The sequence below is a fragment of the Pan paniscus genome, chromosome 7 (assembly GCF_029289425.2).
Source record: "Pan paniscus chromosome 7, NHGRI_mPanPan1-v2.0_pri, whole genome shotgun sequence".
In the NCBI taxonomy this organism is placed as follows: Eukaryota; Metazoa; Chordata; class Mammalia; order Primates; family Hominidae; genus Pan; species Pan paniscus.
This window is the reverse complement of record NC_073256.2, coordinates 108,062,277-108,089,905: the sequence shown is the minus strand read 5'-3', so window position 1 is coordinate 108,089,905 and position 27,629 is coordinate 108,062,277. Positions and strand designations below refer to the sequence as shown.

At 37.1% G+C, this 27,629-nt stretch overlaps 1 long non-coding RNA gene across 1 annotated transcript in view; it reads left to right on the top strand.

Moving 5' to 3' along the window:
* The window catches only part of LOC117981448 (uncharacterized), a 116,791-nt gene that overhangs the window by 70,915 nt on the left and 18,247 nt on the right, over positions 1–27,629 (top strand). Inside the window, exons 4-5 of the long non-coding RNA XR_008626441.3 lie at positions 11,275–11,395; positions 17,126–17,254. This is a non-coding gene — a long non-coding RNA (uncharacterized LOC117981448). The remainder of the gene's footprint in view (positions 1–11,274; positions 11,396–17,125; positions 17,255–27,629) is intronic.

Sequence of the window (27,629 nt, the reverse complement as noted above, 5' to 3'; positions counted from 1 at the left end):
AATATGAGAATATTGGTGAGCTACAAAGGAAGAAATGAATACCAAACAAAAGCACAGAGAAGAAAACCCAGAAAGGCAAGCCTGATATTTGGACTAGTTTTCTGCAGAGACAGTAGCTAATTCTACAAGAGAAGTTTCAGAGGCTGGGAAGCTAAACTGAGCTTTCAACAGCACTGTGAGCTTAGGAGGGTGCAAACTAGAATGTAGAGTCTTCCAAGGAGAGGGAGGGCCCTACAAATCTCCAAATTTTAGGACGAGACCTCCACCTAAGGACTGAGGGTAAACTGGTGTAGTCCAGCCCTCACAAGGACTGACATTCAGTTTTGAATCACCTCAATTCCTGAGTGGATTAAGGTAAGCTGGTATTGCTTTTGTTCCAACAATCTGCCAGAAACAAATGCAAATATTATTTGAGATGAAGTTTACTTTAGACTTCAAATTACCTCTATAATTTTTCAAATACCAACAACTGGCATGAAATTTAAAAGATCAGGCACACAGGGAGACAAAACTACGGGATGGAAACCAAGAAAAACAATAGACAATATAACAGATGCTCAGATCATCCAGATAGTGACATTTCAGACACAAACACAGATCGTTTAAATCACAAGTAATAACAATATATCGTGTGGTTTAAATTATCTGTAAAAGTCAAATGGATGACAATAATAGCACAAAGTACAAGTGTATAAATCATAGTATAGTTTGGAAGATTCTTACCTTATAAGGAAGTGCTGTAATATTAATTTAAAATAGACTGTGATAAGTTAAGGATACATATTATAATAACTAAAGAAATCACTAAAAATAAAAGAGTTACAGATAAACATTTAAAAGAGGAGGTAAAATGAAATATAAAAAAATTGACTAGTCAAAAAGAAGGTAGAAGGAAATAGTGGAGTCTCAAGAAAAGATAGAACAAATAGGAAACAAGAAGCAAAATGATTGTTTTAAACCCAACCATACTGATAATCACATAAAAGGCAATGAACTAGATACTCCAATTAAAAAACAGAGAGTATTAGAGTGGAAAAAAAGCAATGCCCAACTGTATGCTATTTAGAAAGAAATGCATTAAATGTAAAGACATAAATATATTAAAAGAAAAAATATGAAAATAGTAAGAATGAGAAAGAAGTATTTATATTAATAAGGCAATGTAGATGTCAAGAAAAGAGTACCACCAGAGACATCACCATTACATAATGACAAAAAGTTTATTCATTAAAAGACATATCAATTCTGTTTCACGAATGAGCAAATACAGTCTGTGAACCAAATCTGGCTTGCTACCTGTTTCTTTCATTTTTTATATTTTACTTTAAGTTCTGGGATACATGTGCAGAACGTGCAGGTTTCTTACATAGGTATACATGTGCCATGGTGGTTTGCTGCACTCATCAACCTGTCATCTAGGTTTTAAGTCCCGCATGCATTAGGCGTTTGTCCTAATGCTCTCCCTCCCCTTTCCCCCCACACCCTGACAGGCCCTGGTGTGTGATGTTCCCCTTCCTGTGTCCATGTGTTCTCATTGTTCAACTCTCACTTATGAGGAGAACATGCGGTGTTTGGTTTTGTGTTCCTGTGTTAGTTTGCTGAGAATGATGCTTTCTAGTTTCATCCATGTCCCTGCAAAGGATATGAACGCATTATTTTTTATGGCTGTATAGTATTCCATGGTGTATACGTGCCACATTTTCTTTATCCAGTCTATCATTGATGGGCATTTGGGTGGGTTCCAAGTCTTTGCTATTGTAAATAGTGCTGCAATAAACATATGTGTGCATGTGTCTTTATAGTAGAATGATTTATAATCCCTGGGTATATACCCAGTAATGGGACTCCTGGATCAAATGGTATTTCTAGTTCTGGATCCTTGAGGAATCACCACACTGTCTTCCACAATGGCTGAAGTAATTTACACTCCCACCAACAGTGTAAAAGTGTTCCTAGTTCTCCACATCCTCTCCAGCATCTGTTGTTTCCAGACTTTTCAATTGATCACCATTCTAACTGGCATGAGATGGTATCTCATTGTGGTTTAATTTGCATTTTTCTAATGACCAGTTATGATGAGCTTTTTTTCATATGTTTGTTGGCCACATAAATGTCTTCTTTTGAGAAGTGTCTGTTCATATCCTTTGCCCACTTTTTTGATGGGGTTGTGTATTTTTTTCTTGTAAATTTGTTTAAGTTCCTTGTAGATTCTGGATATTAGGCCTTTGTCATAAGGGTAGATTGCAAAAATTTTCTCCCATTCTGTAGTTTGCCTGTTCACTCTGATGCTAGTGTCTTTTGCCATGCAGAAGCGCTTTAGTTTAATTAGATCCCATTTGTCAATTTTGGCTTTTGTTGCCATTGCTTTTGGTGAATTAGTCATGAAGTCTTTGCCCATGCCTATGTCCTAAACGGTATTGCCTAAGTTTTCTTCTAGGGTTTTTATGGTTCTAGGTTTTACGTTTCTGTCTTTAATCCATCTTGAGTTAATTGTTGTACCTGTTTCTTTTTTAAATGAAGTTTTATGAATGCAGCCATCCTTATTTGATTACATATTGTTTTTGTCTACTTTAGAGCTACAAAGACAGATGTGGGTTGTGACAGAGACAGTATGACACCCAAAACCTAAATTGTTTACTATTTGGCCACTTATTTTTTTAAATGCAAAATTTATTATGTGCATACAGATTAATAATAGAGCTTCTAAATACAGAATAAAAAACTGAAAAAACTAGAGAAAAAAACAAGTTCCAAATGTTTAGCAATCAAGTGGCACATTTATAAATAATCCCTGAATCATAAAATATTAGCAAATCAAATCAAGAAATATGTAAAAAGTTTAACACATCAAGACTAAGGATTTTTTATCCCAGGATTGGTCTCATGTTGTAAAGTTAAACAATGTAATTCACCACATTAACAGAACAAAACAAAAATTATATTGTCATTTTACTAGATCCAAAAAAATCACTGGACATAATTCAATACCTATTTATGATTGTTTAAAATCTCAGAAAACTAAAATGAAAAGAAAGCTTATCAATCTGACCAAGGGCATCTACAAAAATTTGCAGCTAACAGTATATTTAATGGTAAAAGACTGAATATTTTACCCCGAATTCTTACCACTTATATTCAACATTGTACTAACCTGTACAACAAGAACTGCCAAGACCAGCTCAGTCAGGGAGACCCTAACCCAGTGGCGCTAGAGGAATTAAAGACACACACACAGAAATATAGAGGTGTGAAAGGGGAAATCTGGGGTCTCACAGCCTTCAGAGCTGGGAACCTTGAACAGAGATTTACCCACATATTTATTAACAGCAAGCCAGTCATTAGCCATGTTTCTATAGATATTGAATTAACTAAAAGTATCCCTTATGGGAAACAAAGGGATGGGCTGAATTAAAGGAATAGATTGGGCTAGTTAACTGCAGCAGGAGCATGTCCTTAAGGCACAGATCGCTTATGCTATTGTTTGTGGTTTAAGAATGCCTTCAAGTGGTTTTCCACCCTGAGTGGGCCAGGTGTTCCTTGCCCTCATTCTGGTAAACCCACAACCTTCCAGTGTGGGCATTATGGCCATCATGAACATGTCACAGTGCTGCAGAGATTTTTTTTATGGCCAGTTTTGGGGCCAGTTTATGGCCAGATTTTGGGGGGCCTGTTCCCAACAAAGAACTAACCATGAAATAAGGCAAGAAAAAATATATATATATAAATTGAAAAGAAAGAAATAAAACTCTCTTTATTTTAAGATAAAATGATACTCAATTTAGAAGGTCCAAAGGCATCTACAAAACAACTATGGGAGTTAATAAATGAATTTAGTAAATCCACAGGATACAGAATCAATGCTATCCCTATCAAATTACCAATGTCATTTTTCACAGAATTAGAAAAAAATTCTAAAATTCATATGGAATCAAAAAAGAGCACAAATAGCCAAAGCAATCCTAATCAAAATGAACAAAACCACAGGCATCACATTATCTGACTTCAAGTATATTTCAAGGCTACAGTAACCAAAACAGCATGGTACTGGAACAAAAATAGACACATGGACTAATGGAACAGATTAGAGAATCTAGAAATAAAGCTGCACACCTACACCTAACTGATCTTTGACAAAATCAACAAAAATAAGCAATGGGGAAAAAACTCCCTATTCAATAAATGATGCTGGGGGAATTGGCTAATCATATGCAAAAGAATGAAACTGTACACTTATCCCTCACTATATATCAAAATTAACTCAAGAAAGATTAAAGACTAAAATATAAAACCTCACACTATAAAAATCCTAGAAGAAAACCTAGGAAACACTATTCTGGACATCGGCCTGGCAAAGAATTTATGACTAAGTCTTTAAAAGCAATTGCAACAAAAACAAAACTTGACAAGTGGAACCTAATTTAACTAAAGAGCTTCTGCACAGCAAAAGAATAAACAGATAACATACAGAATGAGAGGAAATATTTGCGAACTATGCGTCTAACAAAGGGCTCATATCCAGAATGTACAAGGAACTTAAGTCAAGAATAAAACAAATAACCCCCAAAGAAGACATACAAGTGTCCAATAAACATATGAAAAAATGGTCAGCATCACTAATCATCATAGAGATGCAGATCAAAACCACAGTGAGATACCATCCCACATCAGTCAGAATGGCTATCATTAAAAAGCCAAAAGATAACATGTTGGTGAGGATGGAAAGAGGAAAAGGGGCAAGAGCTGCAAAACTTCCTATTCGATACTATGTTTACTATCTGGGTGATAGGATCAACTGAAGCTCAAACCTTAGCATCACACAATATACCCTTGTAACAAACCTGCACATGCACCCCCTGAATCTAAAATTAAAATTAAAAATTTAAAAATAAAAGAAGAATTTGAAAAACAATAAACAAAAATCTAATCTTTTTTCTTGTTCAGTTCAAACTTCTTATTTTGTTAAGCTTGTAAGTGTTATTATACTTTTCACTAGGGTTCATTTAAATTAAGCCTCAAGGGTTTGGAATAAAATTAATTAACATGTGTATATTAAAGAACATATCTATATATTTTTAAAAATGCAGATCTTCTATTCTGTTCTTCTATTTCCATAATGCCATTTGTTGAACACTTTCTCCTAGTTCAGTGTTTAACACTAAGTCCTTTATGTAGATCATGCATTTGGATTCTTATTACAATCTTGTAAGTTATCATTATCATTTTATAAATAAAGAACTGAGATTTAAAAATAAATCAGTTATATTTTTATATATAAGCAACAAATAATTGTTAAAATGTTAAAATATATATTTAAAAAGCATAAACACATAAAATACTTATGAACATTTAAAATATATATAAGACCTCTAAAATAAAAACTATAAATAATTGAGGTAAATTAAAGGAAGCCAAAATAAATTGAGAAATATACTATGTTTATGGTTTAGCAATAATATTGCTAAGATATTCTCCCTAACTTTACCTGTAGATTCAAATCAATCAAAATCCAACAGGCTTTGTGTTGAAATGAACAAGATAATTCTAAAAGTTACATGGAATTTCTAAGTATTTAGACTAGCTGAAACAATCTTGAAAAATAAGAAGAAAGTTGGAGGAATTAACTGTAAAGCTATACTACTGAGAGAGTATGAGTGTAAGAAATACAGATAGATTAAAGGAAGAGAGTTTAGAAAGAGACCCACATGTATATACTCAACTGAATTTTCAACAAAAATGCCAAAACAACTCAAATGGTGAAACCTTTTCCACAAATATTGCTGCAAAAACTGAGTATCCATGTGGGGAAAAAAATGAACTTCAACCAAAAATCCACTTAAACAAAAAATTTAATTCAAGGTGCACCACAGTCCCAAATACGAAAGCTAAAACAGTGAACATTTAAAACATTTTTTGTAACCTTTGACTAGGAAACATTTCTTTGATAAGACACAGAAAGAACCAACCATAAAAGAAAAAAAATTATAAATTTTATTTCATCAATATTCAAATCTGCTCATCAAAGGACCCTATTAAGAAAATGAGTAGACAATCAATAGCCTTAGAGAATATATTTGCAATACATATGTCCTACAAAAAACTTGCATTCAGAACATATAAAGATTATTAAACTTTAATAAAAAGACAACACATTTTTTTAAAAAGGGCAAAAGACAAGTCACAAAGGAAGATATACAAAGAACAATAACTACATGAGAAAATGCTGAAAATCATTTACCATGGAGAAAATTAATAGAAACATAAATTAGACTTAAAATATTTTTTAAAATACATTGAAGAGAGGAAAGAAAATGATTTGAAGTAAAATAAGAAATAAACAGGTACAAAGGATCCAAAAATTAGTGACAGATATAGAAAAATGCACAAGAGTATTTAGTACAACTGGAGTTCCCAAAGGTGAAAAAAATTGCAACCAACAGGTCTAATACTTAAAACTATAATCCAAGAAAGCTTTATGGATATAAAAGACCTGAATCTACACATTAAAAGAGCTAGGCAACCCCTAAATCCAAACTACTAAATATTGCTTGGATTTATTAACTCCTTTCTATCTTCACTGCTACTCCCTTAGCTCAGGCCCTCATCACATTCTTCCTGGATCACTGCAGGGTCCTCATGCGTGTCCCTGTCCAATCTTGCTCCTCCTTCCAGACTGCAGCCAAAGTGTGCCTTCAAAAATGGTGAATCTGATTATGCCTTCACTACTTATAACCTTTTTCAGTAGTCTTTATTGCCCATAGTTTCAAGCCCTTTGTCATCTAGCCTAGCTTACCTGTCCAGTCTGCATTTACTTCCATCTCTTGTAGCATCTCTTCCACTTCTCTGTCATTGCCTTTTCACAATGTATAATTCACTGAGCTACAAGTCTTTGGAGGGCAGTAATCACTACTCACTCACAGTAGTACTCCTAGCGCCTAGTACAAGGCCTATACCATGGTAGTAGAATTGGCAAATTAAATAAGGATGTCCAGTTGAATTAAAATATCAGATAAACAACAAAGAATATTTTAGTGTAAGTATGTACTAAGTATTCCATGGAACATACGTATATTAAAAATTTATTCATTGTTTATCTGCAGTTCAAATTTAATTGGATGTCCTGTATTTTTGTTTGCTAAATCTGACATCCTACAAGGTAGGCATCTGGGAAGCATTATAGTTTATGAATAACAGCATTCTGGTTTTACATGAAGTGAAATAGGTACTGTGGAGGGCAGAGGTTTGAGAATCAAGAAATAAATTGCTATTTAAAAAACATTGTTACACAGCTATTTTACTACTTTCAAAGAGGCAAGCAGAACAGAGATACTGTGTGTTTCACAGTCATTACTTTAGTTTCCAGTCTTTTTTTAAAAAGTGACCTCTCAATATGAGTAGTATTTATATATAACAAAATTTTGAAATTTGTTCCAGTTATATTTTGCAGCTCTGTTCACTGTATAACCTTAATCATGTGGTGGAGAATTCATTCTTATATAGAAAACCCTGCTTTCAACGCAAATTTTGGCAATGACTAAGCCCCAAGATGCTGAAGAATGCAGCATGTCCTAAAAATTAAAAACAATGCCATTTCTAAGTAGCCTCTGACCCCTGAAATGTACCTATCCTAACTGCTGAAGTCCTGAATCCACTAGGTTTATGCATTTAAAAGAGGGTGGAGCCCTGGCGTGAATGCAAGGACTGCAGGCAAAAGTAGCGAATTCAGTGTACTCAGCGGAACAGAAACTGTCATCTTCTGAAGAAGTTTAATGGAAATGTGAATGTCAGCTTATCAGCAGTGGCATGTGTTGATGTCATGCTGAATTTTTAAAAATAGGTCCATTGATCATTGTTCTGCTAGGCTGTCTAAGTTTCAGTGTAATGCAAAAATGAAGAATTTAATCCTTGGTATTAGATACTTGAAATACTTGACCTCAGCCACTGATCAAATCTGTGTGATAGATTGTATTTCTCAAAGGTATCTCTAATAGGAACTCTTATCCTACATTTTCTTTTGTGATGTGAGTTTTCCACAATCCCCCATAAGTTGGTGTCCATGTCTCCAGCTCCTGAATCTGGGCAGGCACTGCAACTGCTCTAATCAATAGAACATAGTGGCAATGATGCCCTGCCAGTTTGGGCCATTGGCCTTCAGTGGCCTGGCATACGTGCTTTGTGCCTTATGGATGTCAGTCCCCATCTAAGGAGTACAAATACTCTGAGTTCACCACGCTGTGAGAAGCCCACGCCATGTGGACAAACCTTGGAGGATGAGAGACCATGTGGAGAACAAGAGAAGTCAAGGAAACTGAGGTGCGGAATGTGTCATAAAGAAGCCTTCTTGAAAGTGGTTCCTCTAGCCCCAGCTGCGTTAGCTGATACCATGTGAATTAGAGACAGACACCCAGGCAGGCTCTTCCTGGATTCCAGACCACCAAAAATGTGAGCAAAATAAGACTACCATTTCAAGTCTTAAGCAAAAGGTCTGTGACACAGTAATAGATTACGAAAGTAAAGTGTGACCTCGGGTTACCTGTCTAGGTCTTCTGAGCCTCAACATTGTAGTCTAGTCAGCCCAACTTCTGACTTTACAACTATCACCACCATTATCATTACAGTAGCTCTTAAAAATTGAAAAGTAAATTATTTGATGGAGTACTATTTGTACTTTTGTGGTTATAGGTTGCGAGTTTTAGAATTTTGTGTTTAAATCCTTGTTATATCACTTAACATTGAAGTGACACTGGACAAGTCACACAAATTCGCTAAGACTCAATATACTTGTCTATAAAATAAAAAGACTGTGGTTTCTTTTTAACTGTGTTGTGATGAGAATTTAATAAGATAATACATATAAGCCCGGGGTCCCCAACCCCAAGTCCATGAACTGTTAACCAGTCCACGAACAGGTCATCAGGCTTGTTAGGACCCAGGCTGCGCAGCAGAAGATAAGCAGCAGGTGAGGGAGCAATACCGCCTGAGCCTCACCTCCTGTCAGGCCACCATTAGGTTCTCATAACAGCATGAACACTACTGTGATGTGAGGGATCTAGATTGCATGCTCCGTAAGAGAAACTAACTAATGCCTGATTTTCTGAGTTGGAACAGCTTCATCCCAAGACCTCCCTGCCACACCGCCCCCACCTGTGGAAAAACTGTCTTCCATAAAACCGGCCTGTGGTGCCAAAAAGGTTGGATGTAAGGTATTTATCAGAGTACTCAATACATTAATGAGAGTTACTGCAATTAGTAATATAATTTATGAAATTACTCCATAAAACTTCAATCTAACTGGAAAGATCACTTGCCAAAATAATAGCTGAACTTACAATGAAAGTATTTTGTATTTTCCTATGATGAATTTTCTTTAAATGAGTTTCAGGTAGAATTATTAATTATGATTTGATATCTTGACACCCAAAATGCTAACGCTGAACGTTTAAATGTTCCTTATGCTTGTAGATCACTGAACAATTTAAAAATATATCCAATTACATTATCTTGGTTTGACCTCACAGCTCTGCAGTGGAACGTCGGGGCAGTATCACTCACCCAACTTACGGATGACAAAACCAGGCCAGTAAGGATCGATGACCAGAAAGTGGAAGAGTTAAAATTAGGAAAGATGTTCTCATTTTGTTTTTCTCATCAATACTCCTTAGAGAGATAATGAAAATGTTCTTTCCTACTCTACCATTAAGAATCTTACCTATTCTAGATCAACTTTAATATCATTATCAGATTCTCTGTTGATATCCCCAATTCAGAAGAGATCTCCCTCCTGAACACCCATACTTCTTCAGTTACATATGCTTATACCCTTCATGACATTTGACATTGCATGATAGATACATCTGTATCTCTGTTAACAAATGCCTGGGAGAAGTGCTGCAATGAGAGGTGCTAGAATCCCTTCCCTTCAAGGCTGCACTCTCTACAAGGATAGGAGCCATATCTGTTTCTCTCCTTGCTTTGCTGTTCACCTGGCACTAAGCACAGTGTCGGTATCCAGTAAATACATACTGAAAGAACAAATGAAGGTGTGAATTTGCACCAGAGCTTGGGACTTCAATTCTTAGCATAGAAATATAGAAACTAAGTTCCATGTAGCCAAGGAGTATGTATATGGATATGTGGGAGATCTCTCAGTGTGAGACAGTGGTCTGGATTAAGAAGTAAAAGCTAGCTCAAAATGGGACTAAGCCAGCCAGAGGGCTAGGCAAGGTAGGGCATCTCTGGGAGCTGCCAGGATGAAAACTACTAGAACCAAGTAACGGGGAAAGGTTTCGGGAGTAAGAACATGATGTCCAACACAGGACAGGCAGGGTAATATCCAGAACTGAGACCATGATGGAAATTTAATTCTGAGACTAGAGTGATATTCAAAGGAGCAAATCTACCTTCATAGGAACCCTGCTAATGTCCAACATTATACCCATGTTCTAATCATGTAAGTCGTGACCGAGGGTGGAGAGTTACTAAATTTCTCTTTATTTTCAATAATGTCTTGCTCATATTAGAATTTCAATTAGTGTCTGAATAATAAATGAGTTATAGAAAAAAACTTTATTTTAGGACAATTACAATTGTTTAAAAGAAAAAAGCACCTTGACAGAATTGGAGGTTGGATGTTAGTGAAACATTAACAGTAACAAGGTTTATGGGCTGCGTGTCTGCAAAGGTAGCTACAGTGAGTTCGCTTGTATACAGGTAACGTTTTAGAAGCAGAGAAAGAAACAAGTCTCTAGTGGAGAAATTAGAATAAAGTTCTATGTGGAAATTTATGGTGGATTTTAAATGAACTTGGATTCAGGAAAAAAATTCTATATACAAGAATTTGAATGAAGGAAATAGTTTTATATAAATGGGATTATAATTGCAGCATTTTAATAATAAAAATAGTGGAATAATCTAAATACTTAAAAATATAGATTTGTTAAATGAATTATTGTATATGCAAACAACTAAAGATAATGCCTATATTATATAAGTACAGTTGATTGAGAGAGATGGTTATTATTTATTTTAGAGTGACTAAAGGGTTTTTATGTATAAATGCAAATAAAAAATGTCACAAAGACATTTTTATACAAAGTGCAATCAATGATTATCTCTGACTTGTAGATTTAATAGATAGCTTTTATTCTTTCTTTTTTAGTTTGCATGTTTTAATTCTTCTGCAATGAACACACAGTACTTATAAAAAACAAAACAATAACGTGCTTAGATTGGGTTTATGTTGCAGGATTCTAAACGGGATATGCTTTTTGTTTCCAGAATTCATGAAAGCTGAGCAAATTAAAGATGAGTCTTTAAAGATAACACAAAAAGTTCCCAGCCAAGATGGACGAATAGGAACAACTCTGGTCTGCAGTTCCCAGTGAGACCAATGCAGAAGGTGGGTGACTGCTGCATTTCCAACTGAGGTACCCAGTTCATCTCACTGGGACTGGTTAGACAGTGAGTGCAGCCCACGGAGGATGAACAGAAGCAGGGTGGGGCATCGCCTCACCCAGGAAGTGCAAGAAGTTGGGGAACTTCCTCCCCTAGACAAGGGAAGCTGCCATGAGTGACTGTGCCATGAGGGACAGTGTTATCTGGCCCCAATACCACACTTTTCCCATAGTCTTCACAACCCACAGACTAGGAAATTCCCTTGGGTGCCTATACTACCAGGGCCCTGAGTTTCAAGCACAAAACCGGGTAGCCATTTGGGCAGACTCCAAGCTAGGTGAAGGAGTTTTTTTTTCATACCCTAGTGGCACCTGGAACACCAGTGAGACAGAACCATTCACTCCCCTAGAAAGAGGGCTGAAGCCAGGGAGCAGAGTGGTCTTGCTCAGTGAATCCCACTCCTATGGAGCCCAACAAGCTAAGATCCACTGGCTTGAAATTCTCGCTGCCAGCACAGCAGTCTGAAGTCAACCTGGGATGCTCGAGCTTGGTGGGGGAAGGGGCGTCTGTCATTACTGAGGCTTGAGTAGGTGGTTTTCCCCATTCTCTTGGCTTTTATCACTTGGCTTATCTTTACTTATGCAAATTTATGCAGCCTGCTTGAATTCCTCCCCTGAAAAATGGGCTTTTCTTTTCTACCACATGGCCAGATTGGAAATTTTATGAACTTTTATGCTCTGCTTCCCCTTTTACATATAAGTTCCAACATTAGGTCGTTTCTTTGTTCACACATATGAGCATAGGTTGTTAGAAGCAGCCAGGCTACATCTTGAATGCTTTACTGCTTAGAAATTTCTTCTACCAGATACCCTAAACCATCACTCACAGGTTCCAAATTCCACAGATCCCTAGACAGGGGCATAACACAGCCAAGTTCTTTGCTAAGACATAACAAAAATGACGCTTACTCCAGTTTCCAATAAGTTCCTATTTTCATCTGAGACCTCATCAGCCTGGCCTTCACTGTCCATATCACTACCATCATTTTGGTCATAACCATTCAACCAGTCTCTAGGAAGTTCCAAACTTTCCCTCATCTTCTTGTCTTCTTCTAAGCTCTCCAAACTCTTCCAACTTCTGCCCATTACACAATTCTAAAGTCACTTAAACATCTTCAGGTATCCTCATAGCAATGCCCCACCACTCAATTCCAATTTTCTGTATTAGTCTGTTCTCAGACTGCTATAAAGAAATACTTGAGACTGGGTAATTTACAACAAAAAGAGGTTTAATTGGTTCATGGTTCCACTGGCTGTACAGGAAGCATAGTGGCTTCTGCTTCTGGGGAGGCCTGAGGAAACTTCTAATCATGGTGGAAGGCAATGGAGAAGTGAGGCATTTCACATGCCTTTAGCATGAGCGAGAGAGAGTGAGGGGAGGTGCTGCACACTTTTTAACAACCAGATGTCATAAGAACTCATTATCATGAGAGCAACACCAAGAGGATGGTGCTAAACCACTCATAAGAAATCTGCCCCCATGATCCAGTCACCTCTTACCAGGCCCCACCTGCAAACACTGGAGACTACAATTCACAATGAGATTTGGTTGGGACACAGATCCAAACTGTATCACATTCAAAGAGACTTAGACTTCAACACAATAATAGTGGGAGGTTTCAACATCCCACTGACAGTATTAGACAGATCATCAAGGCAGAAAATTAACAAATATATTCAGGACCTGAAATCTGCACTGGATCAAATGGACCTGATAGACATTTATAGAACTGTCCACCCCAAAACAACAGGATATACATTCTTCTTCTAACCACATGACACATATTCTAAAATCAACTATATAATTGGAAATAAAACACTCTTCAACAAACTCAAAAGAACTGAAATTATAACAACCACTCTCTCAGACCACAGTGCAATAAAATTAGAAATCAAGACTAAGAAAATTGCTAAAAATCATACAATTACATGCAAATTGAATAAAATGCTCCTGACTGACTTTTGGGTAAATAATGAAATTAAGGCAGAATTCAAGAAGCTCTTTGAAACTAATGAGAACAAAGATACAACATACCAGAATCTCTACGATCCAGTTAAGGCAGTGTTAAGAGGGAAACTTACAGCACTAAATACCCACATTAAAAAGTTAGAAATATGTTAACAATGCAACATCATAACTAAAACAACTAGAGAACAAAGAGAAAACCAACCCCAAAGTTGGCAAAAGACAAGAAATAATCAAAATTTGAGACAAACTGAAGGAGATTGAGTCACACAAAAAAATTCAAAATATCAACAAATTCAAGAGTTAGATTTTTGAAAAAATTAATAAAATCAATAGATCACTGGCTAAACTAATAACTAATAGAGAAGAGAGAACACCCAAATAAACAAAATTGGAAATGATAAAGGGGATATTATCACTGACTCCACAGAAATACAAATAACCATCAGAGAATATTTTGAACACCTCTGTGCACACAAACTAGAAAATCTAGAAGAAACGGATACATTCCTGAGCACATACACCCTCCCAAGACTGCTCCAAGAAGAAATTGATTCCCTGAACAGACAAATAGCTCTGAAATTGAATCAGTAATAGGCTACCAACCCAAAAAAGCCCAGGACCATGGATTCACAGCAAAACTCTACCAGATGTACAAAGAAGAGGTGATACCATTCCTACTGAAACTATTCCAAAAAATTGAGGAGGAGCACTCTTCTCTAACTCACTCTATGAGGCCAGCATTAACCTGATACTAAAATCTTGCAGAGACGCAATTAAAAAAAAAAGAAAACTCCAGGCCAATATCCTTGATAAACATTGATGCAGAAGTCTCTAACAAAATATTGGCAAACCAAATCCAGAAGCACATCAGAAAGCTTATCCATCACAATCAAGTGGGCCTTATTCCTGGGATGCAAGGTCCCATATGAAAATAAATAAATGTGATCCATCACATAAAAACTAAAAACAAAAACCACATGATTCAATAGATGCGGAAAAGGCTTTTGATAAAAATCATGTTAAAGACTCTCAAGAAACTAGGTATCGAAGGACCATACCTCAAAGTAATGAGTTATCTTTGACAAACCCACAGCCAACATCAAACTGAATAGGCAAAAAGTAGAAGGATTCCCTTTGAAAACCTGCACAAAACAAGGATGCCCTTTCTCACCACTCCTATGCAACATAGTATTGGAAGTTCTGGCAAGAGCAACTGTGCAAGAGAAAGGAAGAAAGGGCATCCAAATATGAAAAGAGGAAGTCAAGTTATCCTTGTTTACAAATGACATAATCCTATATCTAGAAAACCCTGTAGTCTCAGCCCAAAAGCTCCTTAAGCTGAGAAACAACTTCAGCAATGTCTCAGAATACAAAATCAAAGTACAAAAATCACTAGCATTCCTATACACCAACAGTCAAGATGAGAGGCAAATTAGGAATGCAATCCCATTCACGATTGCCACAAAAAGTATAAAATACCTAGGAATACTGCTAACCAGGGAGGTGAAAGTTCTCTACAAGGAGAACTACAAAACACTGCTCAAAGAAATCAGAGATGAGTCAAAGGGGAAAATATTACATGCTCATGGATAGGAAGAATCAATATCATTAAAATGAGAACACTGCCCAAAGCAATTTATAAATTCTGTGCTATTCCTATCAAACTATCAATGGCATTCTTTACAGAACTATAAAAAACTATTTTAAAATTCATATGGAACCAAAAAAGAGCCCAAATAGCAAAGGCAATTCTAAGCTAAAAGAACAAAGTTGGAGGCATCATGCCACCAGACTTCAAACTATACTACAGGGCTACAGTAATCACGACAGCATAGTACTGGTACAAAAACAGACACATAGACCAATGAAACAGAATTAGGAGCCCAGAAATAAAGTCACACACCTACAACTATCTAATCTTCGACAAAGCTGACAAAAACAAGCAATGGGGAAAGGACTCCCTATTCAATAAATGGTGCTGTGATAACTGGCTAGCCACACGCAGAAGATTGAAACTGCACCTCTTCTTTACACCATGTACAAAAGTCAACTCAAGATAGGTTACAGACTTAAATGTAAAACCCAATCTATAAAAACCCTGGAACACAATCTAGGCAATACCATTCTGGACATAGGAACAAGCAAAGATTTCATGATGAAGACATCAAAAGTGATTGCAACAAAAGCAAAAATTGACAAATGGAATCTAGTTAAACTAAAGACCTTCTGCACAGCAAAAGAAACTATCAACAGAGTAAACAGAACCTACAGAATGGGAGAAAATATTTACAAACTATACATCTAACAAAGGCCTAATATCCACTATTTATAAGGAACTTAAACAAATTTATAAGCAAAAAACAACCCCATTTAAAAATGGGCAGGCTGGGGGTGGTGGCTTACGCCTGTGATCCCTGCACTTTGGGAGGCTGAAGCAGGCGGATCACAAGGTCAGGAGTTTGAGACCAGCCTGGCCAACATGGTGAAACCTCGTCTCTACTAAAAATACAAAAATTAGCTGGGTGTGGTGGCTTTTGCCTGTAGTCCCAGCTACTTGGGAGGCTGAGCCAGGAGAATCGCTTGAATCCAGGAGGCAGAGGTTTCAGTGAGCCGAGATCACACCACTGCACTCCAGCCTGAGCGACAGAGTGAGACTTTGTCTCAAAAAAAAAAAAAAAAAAAAAAAAAAAAAGTGGGCAAAGGATAGGAACAGACACTTTCCAAAACACAACGTACATGTGGCCAACATGAAAGAAAGCTCAACATCACTGATCATTAGAGAAATGCCAATCAAAACCACAGTGAGATACCATCTCACATTAGTCAGAATGACTATTATTAAAAAGCCAAAAAATAACAGATGCTGGCAAGGTTATGGAGAAAAAGGAATGCTTATCCACTGTTGGTGAGAGTGTAAATTAGTTCAACCGTTGTGGAAAACAGTTGGTGATTCCTTGAAGAGCTAAAAACAGAACTACCATTTGACTCAGCAATCCCATTACTGGGTATATAGCCAAAGGAATATAAATCATTCTACCATAATGACACATGCAAACATATGTTCATTGCAGCACTATTCACATAGCAAAGACATGAAATCAACCTGAATGCCCATCAATGGTAGACTGGATAAAGAAAATGCAGTACATATACACCATGGAATACTATGCAGCCATAAAAAAGAACAAGATCATGTCCCTTGTAGAAACATTGATGGATCTGGAGGCCATTGTTCTTAGCCAACTAACACAGGAACAGAAAACCAAATACCTCGTGTTCCCCCTTATAAGTGGGAGCTAAATGATGAGAACTCATGAACACAAAGAAGGAAATAACAGACACTGGGACCTACCAGAGGGTGGAAGGTGGTAGGAGGGAGAGGTTCAGCAAAGATAATTAACAGGTCCTAGGCTTATACCTGGGTGACAAAATAATCCACCACAACAAACTCCTGTGACACGACTTTACCTATATAACAGACCTGCACATGTATCCCTGAACTCAAAATAAAAGTTAAAAAAAAAAATAAGTTTTCCTCATAGGAAAACAAAAAACATATTCCTCTTCAGGGTTCAGGAATGTCGTCAAACTTTGTAAAGTAATTGAATTTTCTCAGCACTGTGATGTTAATATTTTATAAACATTGCCTCATTTAATTTTTATAATAACTTTATGAAATGGATATTTTTCTTCCTACTTTACACAGGAGGAGGATGAAGCTCAGAAAGTTCAGTTGACCTGAGAAAAGTCACACAGACAGTGACTAGCAAAACTGCAAGCGGACTAATACTTACCTGATTCGAAGTCTCCTGATGGTTTTGCTATGCCTCCACGTGTAAGTGTCATAGTGGATTCTACATTTCTATACAAGACATACAACTTCTGTATGAATCACCCAAAGTATCACTAATTAACTACAAATTAGACTTCAGTTTATTGTATTATATACAGATTTCTTATTTATATAGAACCTATTGTTAGTTTGAATGTAATTTTATCTGAATTACATGACTCCCAGGTCATATCTTTTTTGGGTATCTTCAAATTTATACTATTATATCCGTTATACAAAGTCATTATTCTTGCTCTACTCAAGGGTCATACTAACAAAGAGGTGACATTAGAAATTAAGAACATAAGAAAGGCAGTAGGATCCAGGTTTTATTTCTATGCTTTTGGTAAAATCATTTTTCATATGAAATAAAAACTTGGACAAAAATATGACATTAGCAAATAACTTTTTTCTCATGAGGTACTTGCATTTCCTCTGAAACAACAAAAATCTTTGGTTTGATTGCAACATACGTTAGGGAAAATATGCCCTATTTTGTATTCAGAAACTAAAATGAAATATGGTTTGTGTTACTTGTTATACACACATAATTAAAAACAGTACTCTTAAATTTAAATTCTCTGGTCAGTAGGAAATAATAAAATCCAATCAATAAACCAAGGGTATATGCACTATGCACTGTCGTTGTGGTGTTTTTAGAATCTGAACATCAGCCTTGACAGGTAAGATTTTTGCCCCAGAGCTGCAGCACTAGCACAGTAAGGAGACTCCACCAGTGCCCTGTATTCAGTTCCAAGGGATCAGTGTCCTTGTGTTTGTTGCCACATGCTTCGATGACTACTGTACCACAATCCTGCAGTATTGGTTAAAGTACATTTTAAGGAGCCAAACCCCAGAATTAATAGAATTTCTAAAGCCCATCAGTCTGCAGTTTTCAAAAGCTAGAAGCTCCCTAGTTTAAGAATTCTGCCAAGCACTGTGGCTCACCATGTAATCATAGTACTTTGGTAGACCCAGGTGGGATGATTGCTTGAGGCCAGGAATTCAAGGTTACTATAAGCTATGATCACACAACTGCACTCCAGCCTCGGTGACAGAGCAAGGCTGTAGAACACTACTCTGACCTTCTGAGAGTAGCAAGATTTGCAAAAAAGCCAAGGAGAATGTTCAATCCATGATTGCAACAAACTTAAATACCAAAACTCCCAAGAAACTTATGTTTAAATGTTTTGGACTTTGGGGGAAAGAATATCAAATATTTAAGCTCATTTCTTGTCTAATAAGCAAAAAGCCTTTCTTGGGACATAAAAATATTTCTGCTCTAGTAAAATTTTTAAAAAGCCAAGATACAGCAAATAACTCCATGTTCCAGTGTTCCCTTCCTAAATCAACTCACAATTACTCTTCTGACATGTACTAAGAGCTAATGTTCTTTCTGACAAACCAAGTGTGGACTAAGTGAGCACATTCCACAATGACACAAGGCAGAATAATGAATTTCTATAGACACTCACTTCTCAACTTTTGTATTTTCTGTGCTCTCAGAATCTATATTCATGGTTGCCTCTGCATGTTTCACGTACTCTCATTGGTTGTCGCTTCTAGAGGGGGTCCTCAAACTGCATTAGGTTTGTGGATCACCCATGCTAAGATATCTGGACCCTTCATGGATTTGATGATATAATATTTGCTGTTAAACTTTCCAAATAGTTCCCCAGGGTAATGCCACTTATGGTAATGATGGCTCCTTGAGTGAGCATGGTTATTTCAAGGTTCTCTAAATGAGGTGTGTACAACAACTTCCCATTAACTGACACCGAATTGCTGACTGTGATATTGTTGGTGCAACAAAGTTCCATTTTCTTTTTCACTAGATCAAGAATCAGCAACACATGGTCTGCAAGCCAAATCTGGCCAGTCACTTGTTATTGTAAAAAAAAAAAAAAAAAAAGAGTTTCATTGGAACATAGCCACAATGATTCATCACATGTAGTTTATGACTGCTTTCACAGTACAATGGTAGAGTCAAATCATTGCGACAGAGGTGGTACAGCTTGCAAAGCCTAAACTATTTACTATCCAGCCCTTTACAAAATGTTCTTTGATGTATGTCAAAATCCTACTGGTTTCTAAAATCTGAGGTCTCATCACTTTGACAAGAGTGAGCAATCCCCACTTGATGCTGAGAAAGTGCTGCCTGTGAAGCCTTCCAAGAACATTAATATTCTGCTTTTATGCATTTACTTCCCCTACACAATGGTCATGAGATTCAAATATTTTCTCATAGCAGCTTCGATGGCTATGTCACATGGATAGTCAAACACATATTCTGAGCGCTATGTCCTTATGTATGCAACCCCGGAGGCCTAGGGCAGAGAGTGGCCCAACCTAGAGCTGAGCTGCTCATGTCAGCCACCCACCTATCACTGACCTGGGCATGCTGCACCACAGAGGCTGAGCCCACTGCCAGGCTCGTCGTTCACTCAGCCTGAGGGAGTGGGGCTGCTGACACAATAATTTATGTTTTCCTCCCATCTTTTTTCTCATTTCATATTTTCCTGTAGCAAGCATGGCTATTCAAGTTATCACTTTTTATTAGTCAGCTTTCATTAGGTTATACTGCGGTAACAAACTTTATTATAAGCCGTTAGTGCTTATAACAACAAAGATATATTTCTTGCTTATGTTAAAAATCAACTAAGGATTGTCTCAGAGTCTGCTCCAGATGTGTCCTTTATTCCAGAATCCAGGCTGAAGGAGCAGATTTTCTTTGGTATGTGTCACTCTAGGGGCAAACATAAAAGAGAACTATGGCAGAATTATGTAATAGCACTTAAAACTTCCGCTCAGACATCCTGTGTGTTTCTTCTAGTCACATTTCACTGACTAAAACAAGTCATGTAGTCAAACCTGATATAAGTGGAATTGGAAGTATATTCCTCCCATAGAGAAGGTGCTACTGCAAGTCACGTGGCAAGTCACAGGATTACAATCTTCTTTTAGGGAGGAAAGAGAAAAATTGGGAACAATAATACAATTTATATACATTCTTTTGGTGTTTAAAAGTAAATGTCCTTCTGATTTAAGTTGCCATCTCATCAGGACGAGGAATTTAACTTGGGCTCTCTCACCTTTAAATGCTTGAATCCAGACTGGACATATCCTGTGTTTACCATCCTCTGATGCTTTAAAAACCTTAGTGCCTTTTCTTGCCAGGTAGCCAAATTGATCCTGAAATTTAAATCCCCAAAGTTTCCTATTTTAACTTCAGCTCCTAGAAGTCTCTATTTAAAGTTAAAATTCTATTGGTAGAACATGATGTTTTGCCTTTATCATTTTCAAAGATTTTTATGTACTGGATAAATGGTACGAGTTATGATGAAAAAGCTAATATCCTGTTCCTGTGCCCACCTCCACCTACCCACCCATGCGGTAAAAGATACATTAAACAGAACTTTTTGTATCATTGATGACTTTGAAGCTAATGGCTCTTGCTTAATGAGCCATTCTGAGAACTTGTTTCATAGTGAACTTAGAGCCAGTTTATTAAACACAGGTAAAAAATCTATCTCACCATTGTATAAATATAGAGCACATAAATTTGCACAGTTACATTTTTTCTTTTGTCCTTTTTTGCTCTTTTTGGTTTATCATTCAAAAAATATGTATTAGATACATTTCATGTGCCTGTTACTCTTCAGTCTACCAGGCTTTAAACCTTTATGTGCTGGCCTGAGCTGAAAGGCTCCAGACAGAGGCCCTTCTGGGCTAGCCTGAATTGGGCTGCCAGGGGAAAGGGCTGTATTGTAACACAGCCATGAGAAGGCTGACTGAGGCCAATTCCTTTAAGTATTGCTTACTTCCTTAGCTGCATGCTGATACAGGTCACAGAGCAACATATAAGGAAATCACTTGCAGTCATTATCCTGAAACTGAGGTCCTCTAGGCACCCGAAATGTGAATCCCTGATTGCAGAGTATATCCTGGGAAATAAGATATATGTTACAAGGCTACTATTTGCTTTACAAAGATTTACTATGAGGTCTTTACTTTTTAAAAATCTATTTACTTTTTAAATGATAATACATGCACAGGGTTCAAAAATCAAAAGACACAGGGAGGCTTGTAGTGAATGCTAACTCTTTCATCCTGTTCTCCAGCTATCCAGAGACCCTCCCAGAAAGCAACCATTGTTATCATTTCCTTGTGTACCCTTCTAGAGATATTCTATGCACATGCATGCATATTTTCTCGTAATATTTCCTTTTCTTTTTCTTCTATTCTTTTCTTCCTTCCTTTCTTCCTTCTTTCCTTTAGGAAATGGTAGCTACTCTTCACTTTACAATATATCTTGGAGAGTGTTCCTTTCCCTACACACAGAATTGCTTTACTCATTCTAACTGTGAAAAAGACTAGCATTAAGTGCAGAGACTAAGGACCAAACTGCCTGGGTTCAAATTTTAGTTTCATCACTTATTAGCTTTGAAATGTTGGGCAAATTACTTACCCTCTCTGTTCTTCAGTTCTCTTGTCTGTGAAACATGAATAATAATTATTTCTCCTCATAGGGGTGTTATAATACTTAAGCAACTTAATGTGTAAACAAAGTTTGGTGTCACCTCTGGGATCCAGTAAGTGCTCAGTGAGGTTACTTATTGTCATTGTTACCATTAGGTATTCCTGTATATAAAAGTACCATAATTTATTTCATCAGTTCCCTCTGGATAGTTATTTAGGTTATTTATAATCTTTATATGTACAGTGTTCAATGAATTGGTCAATGTAGATACATATCTACAAGGCCCTTCAAATAAATACCTCAGGATGCTTGAATTACATGGGAAGACAGGGATAGGGAATGAGAAAATATTAATAACTTACGTTTGTATCGCACCTTATATCTTGAAATAATATTTACATGCATTAGTCTCATTTGAAGCTTAGATGACACAATGCCTCTATCTACTTCTCTCCATCTTCATCACCATCACCACCCTTTCAAAGTGCTATCAATATGATCTCAGCACCCTCAGATGGCACACATAGTGGGTATAAAATAAAATGTATTGAATATATATATAAGAGGAAATAGAGAGTAGAAAGTAGTAAACAATTTACTAAGTAAACTAATTACTAAGTTCCTATAGTTGGGGAATGCTGAAGCCAGACCCCCTGTGCACTTCCAGAATTACTTCACTGCATGTCTTAACAACTAGTAGTTACAGCTACCAGCAAAGATCAACAGAAAAGAAGGTAAACTTTCCCTCTTACCTAGTTATTGCTGGCACCAGTGGGATAAGAATATTCTCTTCACACAATTCCCTTTGAAAGAAACGTTTTCATGAATAAATTTATATTTGTGTTTGTATTACAAGAGCAACTCTTTTGCAATTCAGAAAACTGCTGCAAATTTAAGTAACTTGATTATGGTTTTTTTTTTCAGAATTGTTAGAAAGGAGAGTCAAAATATGTGATAATATACTGAGGAAAGAACAGATAATGAAAATAAACTTCTATAATTAAAGTATGAAACATGGTTATCAACATAATTTCTCAAACTCCCAACCTCAGGTGATCCGCCCGCCTCGGCCTCCCAAAGTGTTGGGATTACAGGCGTGAGCCACCGCGCCCGGCCTAATTTTTGTATTTTTAGTAGAGACGGGGGTTCTCCATGTTGGCCAGGCTGGTCTTGAACTTCCGACCTCAAGTGATCCACCCGCCTCGGCCTCCCAAAGTGCTGGGACTACAGGCGCGAGCCACCGCGCCCGGCCCAACATAATTTCTAAACAGGTGGATTTACAGTGCTTATTATTCATTTTTTAAAAGGCTTACAGAACTCAAGGAAAAGCAAGTGTATCTTCTGAAAGTTAATTAGGATACCATCTGAGGAGCCTATGGAATGACCAAAACATCAATGATAGGATTGCTTGAATAACTATGGTAGGACAATGATATCCCTGATTATTTACTTCCTCATTCCCAGGTTTAAGTAAAATTACCTTACTCACACCAGCTCACTACCAGGCATCATGCAGCTCTGTACCTATGTAAACACAGGGTGCTGGGTGAAGTGGAAATTCTCCATGATTTATCCACTCCAGCGATCTCTATCAAAGGGCTTCCCTCAAAAGATTTCCTTTATGTGAACCTACTCTACACACCAGAATTTCTCAAAGTGTGACCCATGGACAACCTGTATCAGAGTCACTTGGAGTAGTTCTTTAAGAAGCAGAGCCTTGGTCTCTATCCCATACCTACTGAACTCAACATATCAGAGGGTGAATCTGGGAATTTGCATTTTAGTTAGTAGTGTGAGTGGTTGCTATTCACACAAAAATTTGAGAACCACAACTTGACGATTTAGGCAAATTACTCTGCAAGTACCACAAGTTATAGATGGATCCACTTTTCCAGGAAAAGCTTTGAACTTCTGTATTAGCTCTGCAACATGATCCCTAAATCTCAAAAAAATTACAGGAAGTTGCTATTGCCTGGCAGAATTTTTTGTTCTTCTTTAAAGTAATTTGTGGTCTAATTTCAGTCCCCCAAAGACCAGACTATAAAAGCCAGAATCAGTCTTAAAAGGGAAATTAATTGGTTGCATTGTTATCTTTCTTGACAGAGGACAGTGTTTATCAAGTAGAATTTGGAACACTAGAATAAAGGAATAATCAAGGTTAATGCTACAATAGTTATAGAAATCATGTTGACAGATACTTAAAATATACATTAGACAAATTCAGAATTCATCTGCAAGGCAATAGATAAGGGGGAAAAGAGATAATGGGTCATAAAACATAAATTATCATGAACTTCCTGCATTCCTCTCTATAATCACCTGCTCTCCTTGTATTTCTTTTCCAAGCTTTTATTATCAACGGTCTAGTGAACTAAGAATAATAACTACTTTAAATTAAATAACACAAACATCCACAATAGTTTAGAATGAGAAAGATGGTAAAGTACTTAAGTAGAATTCACTTCTTGACTGCTGGAAGGTTACAGTAAAGTAGGTATCAGTGACAGTAACACTTTCATGCAGAGACAAACATGTGACTTCAAAACCTGCCTTCTTCAAGCCCTCTGGTCAGTACTCAGCTGATATCTTCACATAACTAAGGTAAGGTTTCTTCTGGACTTTTAGGTATACTAGGTTCAGTTTGCAACTTCATAGATGGAGGGAGTATTGGCCTCCCAGCTACAAATATCCTACATCCTGCGGTTCAAGCCCAGGGAGATGTCTGGAGGTTCACTTTGGAAGGCCCTCATTCTTACTTCAGCAAGGGCATCTCCAGAATTTTTCCATGAAATGCATTTAAAGAAAGAGTCCTGCTGCTAACAAAAACTGAATGGGAATCACTGTCCAACTACAGCTGATGAACTGAGAGATATGAGGAACCTAGAGAGCTAGATTTGTTTTTCTACCTGCACTTCCTCCAACCCCCATGCTGCTTCCCCTTCTTCCTAGCATCCTCTGAATGTAGTAGCTCCTCAGGACTCAGCCCATTATCCTCTGCTTTTTATTCTTATCAGCTCCCCACAGGAGAAGTAATCCAACCTGAGAGCTTCACAATCCTCTCTCCATGGACAATCATTGCATCCACCTCCCATTTCCAAGCCTGCAACAAAACTAAGGCTTAGAGAAATTAAGTTATCTGCTCGAGGTCACTAAAGAAGCTGTAGCCTGCAAGTGGCAAAGATGGATGTATTGTCACTCCCACAGCCCATGCTTTAACCCCTGAGCATCTTTTGCTCACAGCCTTCTCTCACCTGAGCCAAATTATTATTGGAAATCTTGGCAGTATGTCAATTTTGACATGTTACAAATAAATTAATTGTTTTCCCCAAAGGGAAAAAAGCCTTCCTCAAGTCGATATTTTCATTAGTGGCATAGCTTTTTATCAACCCCCTAAACTCAAAATCAATAGAAACAAATGCTCAAAACAAATATGGTCAAACTCTTGCCTTGAAATAGATTATAGCTGTCCATTTTTATATCACGATCATCACTTTTATTCAGACCCTATCACTTCATGCCTAGACTGTGTAGGGTTCTCTTAATGTGTACCTGTGCCTCCACACCCATGTCTTTCAACCACAGAAAACTTGCTTGAAATACAGATTCCTGGGTCCCACCCCCAGAGGGGCTGATTTAGTAATTCCGATAAAGTGGCCCAAGGAAAATCCACTGCTCTGGACTTTCCTTATAAGGGTCCAATCTGTATGAAAGTGCCAAAACCATTCATCATCATTATAAAACACAATTTTGGAGATGTATGTATAGACAAGTGAGGATGAGGATTGAGAAGCTTAAAAATGATTGTTAAATTCCTTTGGAAAAAATGATAAATTGAAACAGAAAGATTATGAAACAAATCACAGAGGAAAATGTAATATTTTTAAAATGCAAGATGTAAAAAAATGCATAAAGTTATAAGGAAGGCAAAGGACAACTGAAAGCATTAAGCACAAACATGGTATTTTCATCTGTAAAGAGTGCATGCTCACTGATCCAAAACATGATATTCCTGCTCCAGACCATGCAATGAGTGTCCATGTTTGTCAAGGGGCAGACATTTTCAAGTGAATTTCATGAGCAGAATTTCTTCTTTAAATAAAAATGTATGTGTAACCCCAACTTAGTGAATGTTGAGGAGTTGCAGTGGTTGAAGAAGGACAGAGGCTCTGAGCTCCCTGACCAGCTCCACCTCTTCCCTCCAGCAGACCTTGAGAAATGACTCAGGGTCCCAGGGATTCTGAGAATGCAATCTTGGGAGCCACTACTGGAGACCATTCACAGGCACACACAACTACAAGCCACAAGCCTAGTTTATTTGTGTACTTGTGTGCCTCCAGCACAGGCATCTGGCCTGCACACCTTGCTGCAACAAGAAACACTTCTGCTGCTGGGATATAGAATTTTAAGTTTGATGTATTCCATTTCAAACTGTTTATAGAAAATAATCCCAATTTATATAACATATTCAAGGAAATAAGACTTGGATGAAGATAACCAAAAAGTTAACAGAGATAAAATATTTTTAAATGGAAAACAAAATAATTGCTTTCAATAAAATACTATCTCAAAAATTTTTGGTTGTCATGGGACACATTCCAAACTTCTTATCTGGACATGTGAGCTACCCACCGCTGGTGTCCCAATAACGTATTTTTGAACACTTTCCTAAATGAGAGCTGTTCCCTAAGCCAGCCTCAGCCGCATTAGTCTCCCTGTTGTTCTCTAAACATCCATTGGGTGTTGCTGCTTCTCAGCTTGGTTCACATACTTCCCCTCATCTTCCTATTCAAATTCTATTCATGTTTCAATGTCCAGTACAACTTTCTTTCCCTCATGAAGCATTTTGTGAGCTCCTTGGGACACAGCAATCTCTTCTTATTTGAAATTGTAACACTGGTTTTCCATACCAATCATTTGGCAAATGGGCCTTGCAATATATCCAGTATTTTAATTTGCCTTTATTTCCTTAACATCTAAGAGTGTATATTACATTCAATCTCTCTCCTTAACTTAGTTCTGTGTTCACGGTGTATATATAGAATGTGTTTGCCTAAAGAAGTGCAGTAAAAAGATCAGGTTTTAATGTCAGACTGCTCTGGGTGGGGTTTAGTGGGAACAGTATAACTCAGTTTGGTCATCTGTAAAATGTTGGTAATAATATTCCCTAGGATAATATGAAATGTGAAATAATATGTGTAAAACTTACAATTCCAGTCCCAGGAACAAAGAAGGACTTAGTAAATCATAGCTATTATTTATGATCATCATCATCATTATGCCATTATAAGGTTCCTCAGATCAGGAAAGATCAGATCTACAATGTAGCCCTAAATTACTACTTATTCAGCAAACATTTATTGTGGTGCCTGTTGCATCCCAGGCACTACATTATGGTAAACATGGCGATTTAGTTCTTGTCCTCATTGTGCCTACAGTTGGGTTTCATTATAGATGCAAATCTTAAACCATCAGGGCTAGAACAATTTTTCCAGGTATAATGGTGTTAACTAAAAGTCATAGTTTTCTGTTGTGAACAATAATGCCCCTATAATAACTTTTAAGTACAATATATTATTTCATCAATTCATTTGTCTTCAGAGAAGTTAGAAAGACAAACAGCTTCACATCTTAACATACTCATTAATCACAGTTGAACTCTGTTTTGCATTTGATATGATTTGATGTCGCTTTACTATGCCTCCATTGTTCATCACCTAAGAATGAAAATGCTCTGCAGTAATGGCAGAGAGGAAGATAGTGAAGCATCTGAATCCCCTACACACTTGCTTGCACACACACACACACACACACTTACTCATGGGCTTATAGACTGTACGCAATATTTGTAATGGCTCCTGGGGTATCCGATCAACGGGCCCCACCATGAAACTAGATGAC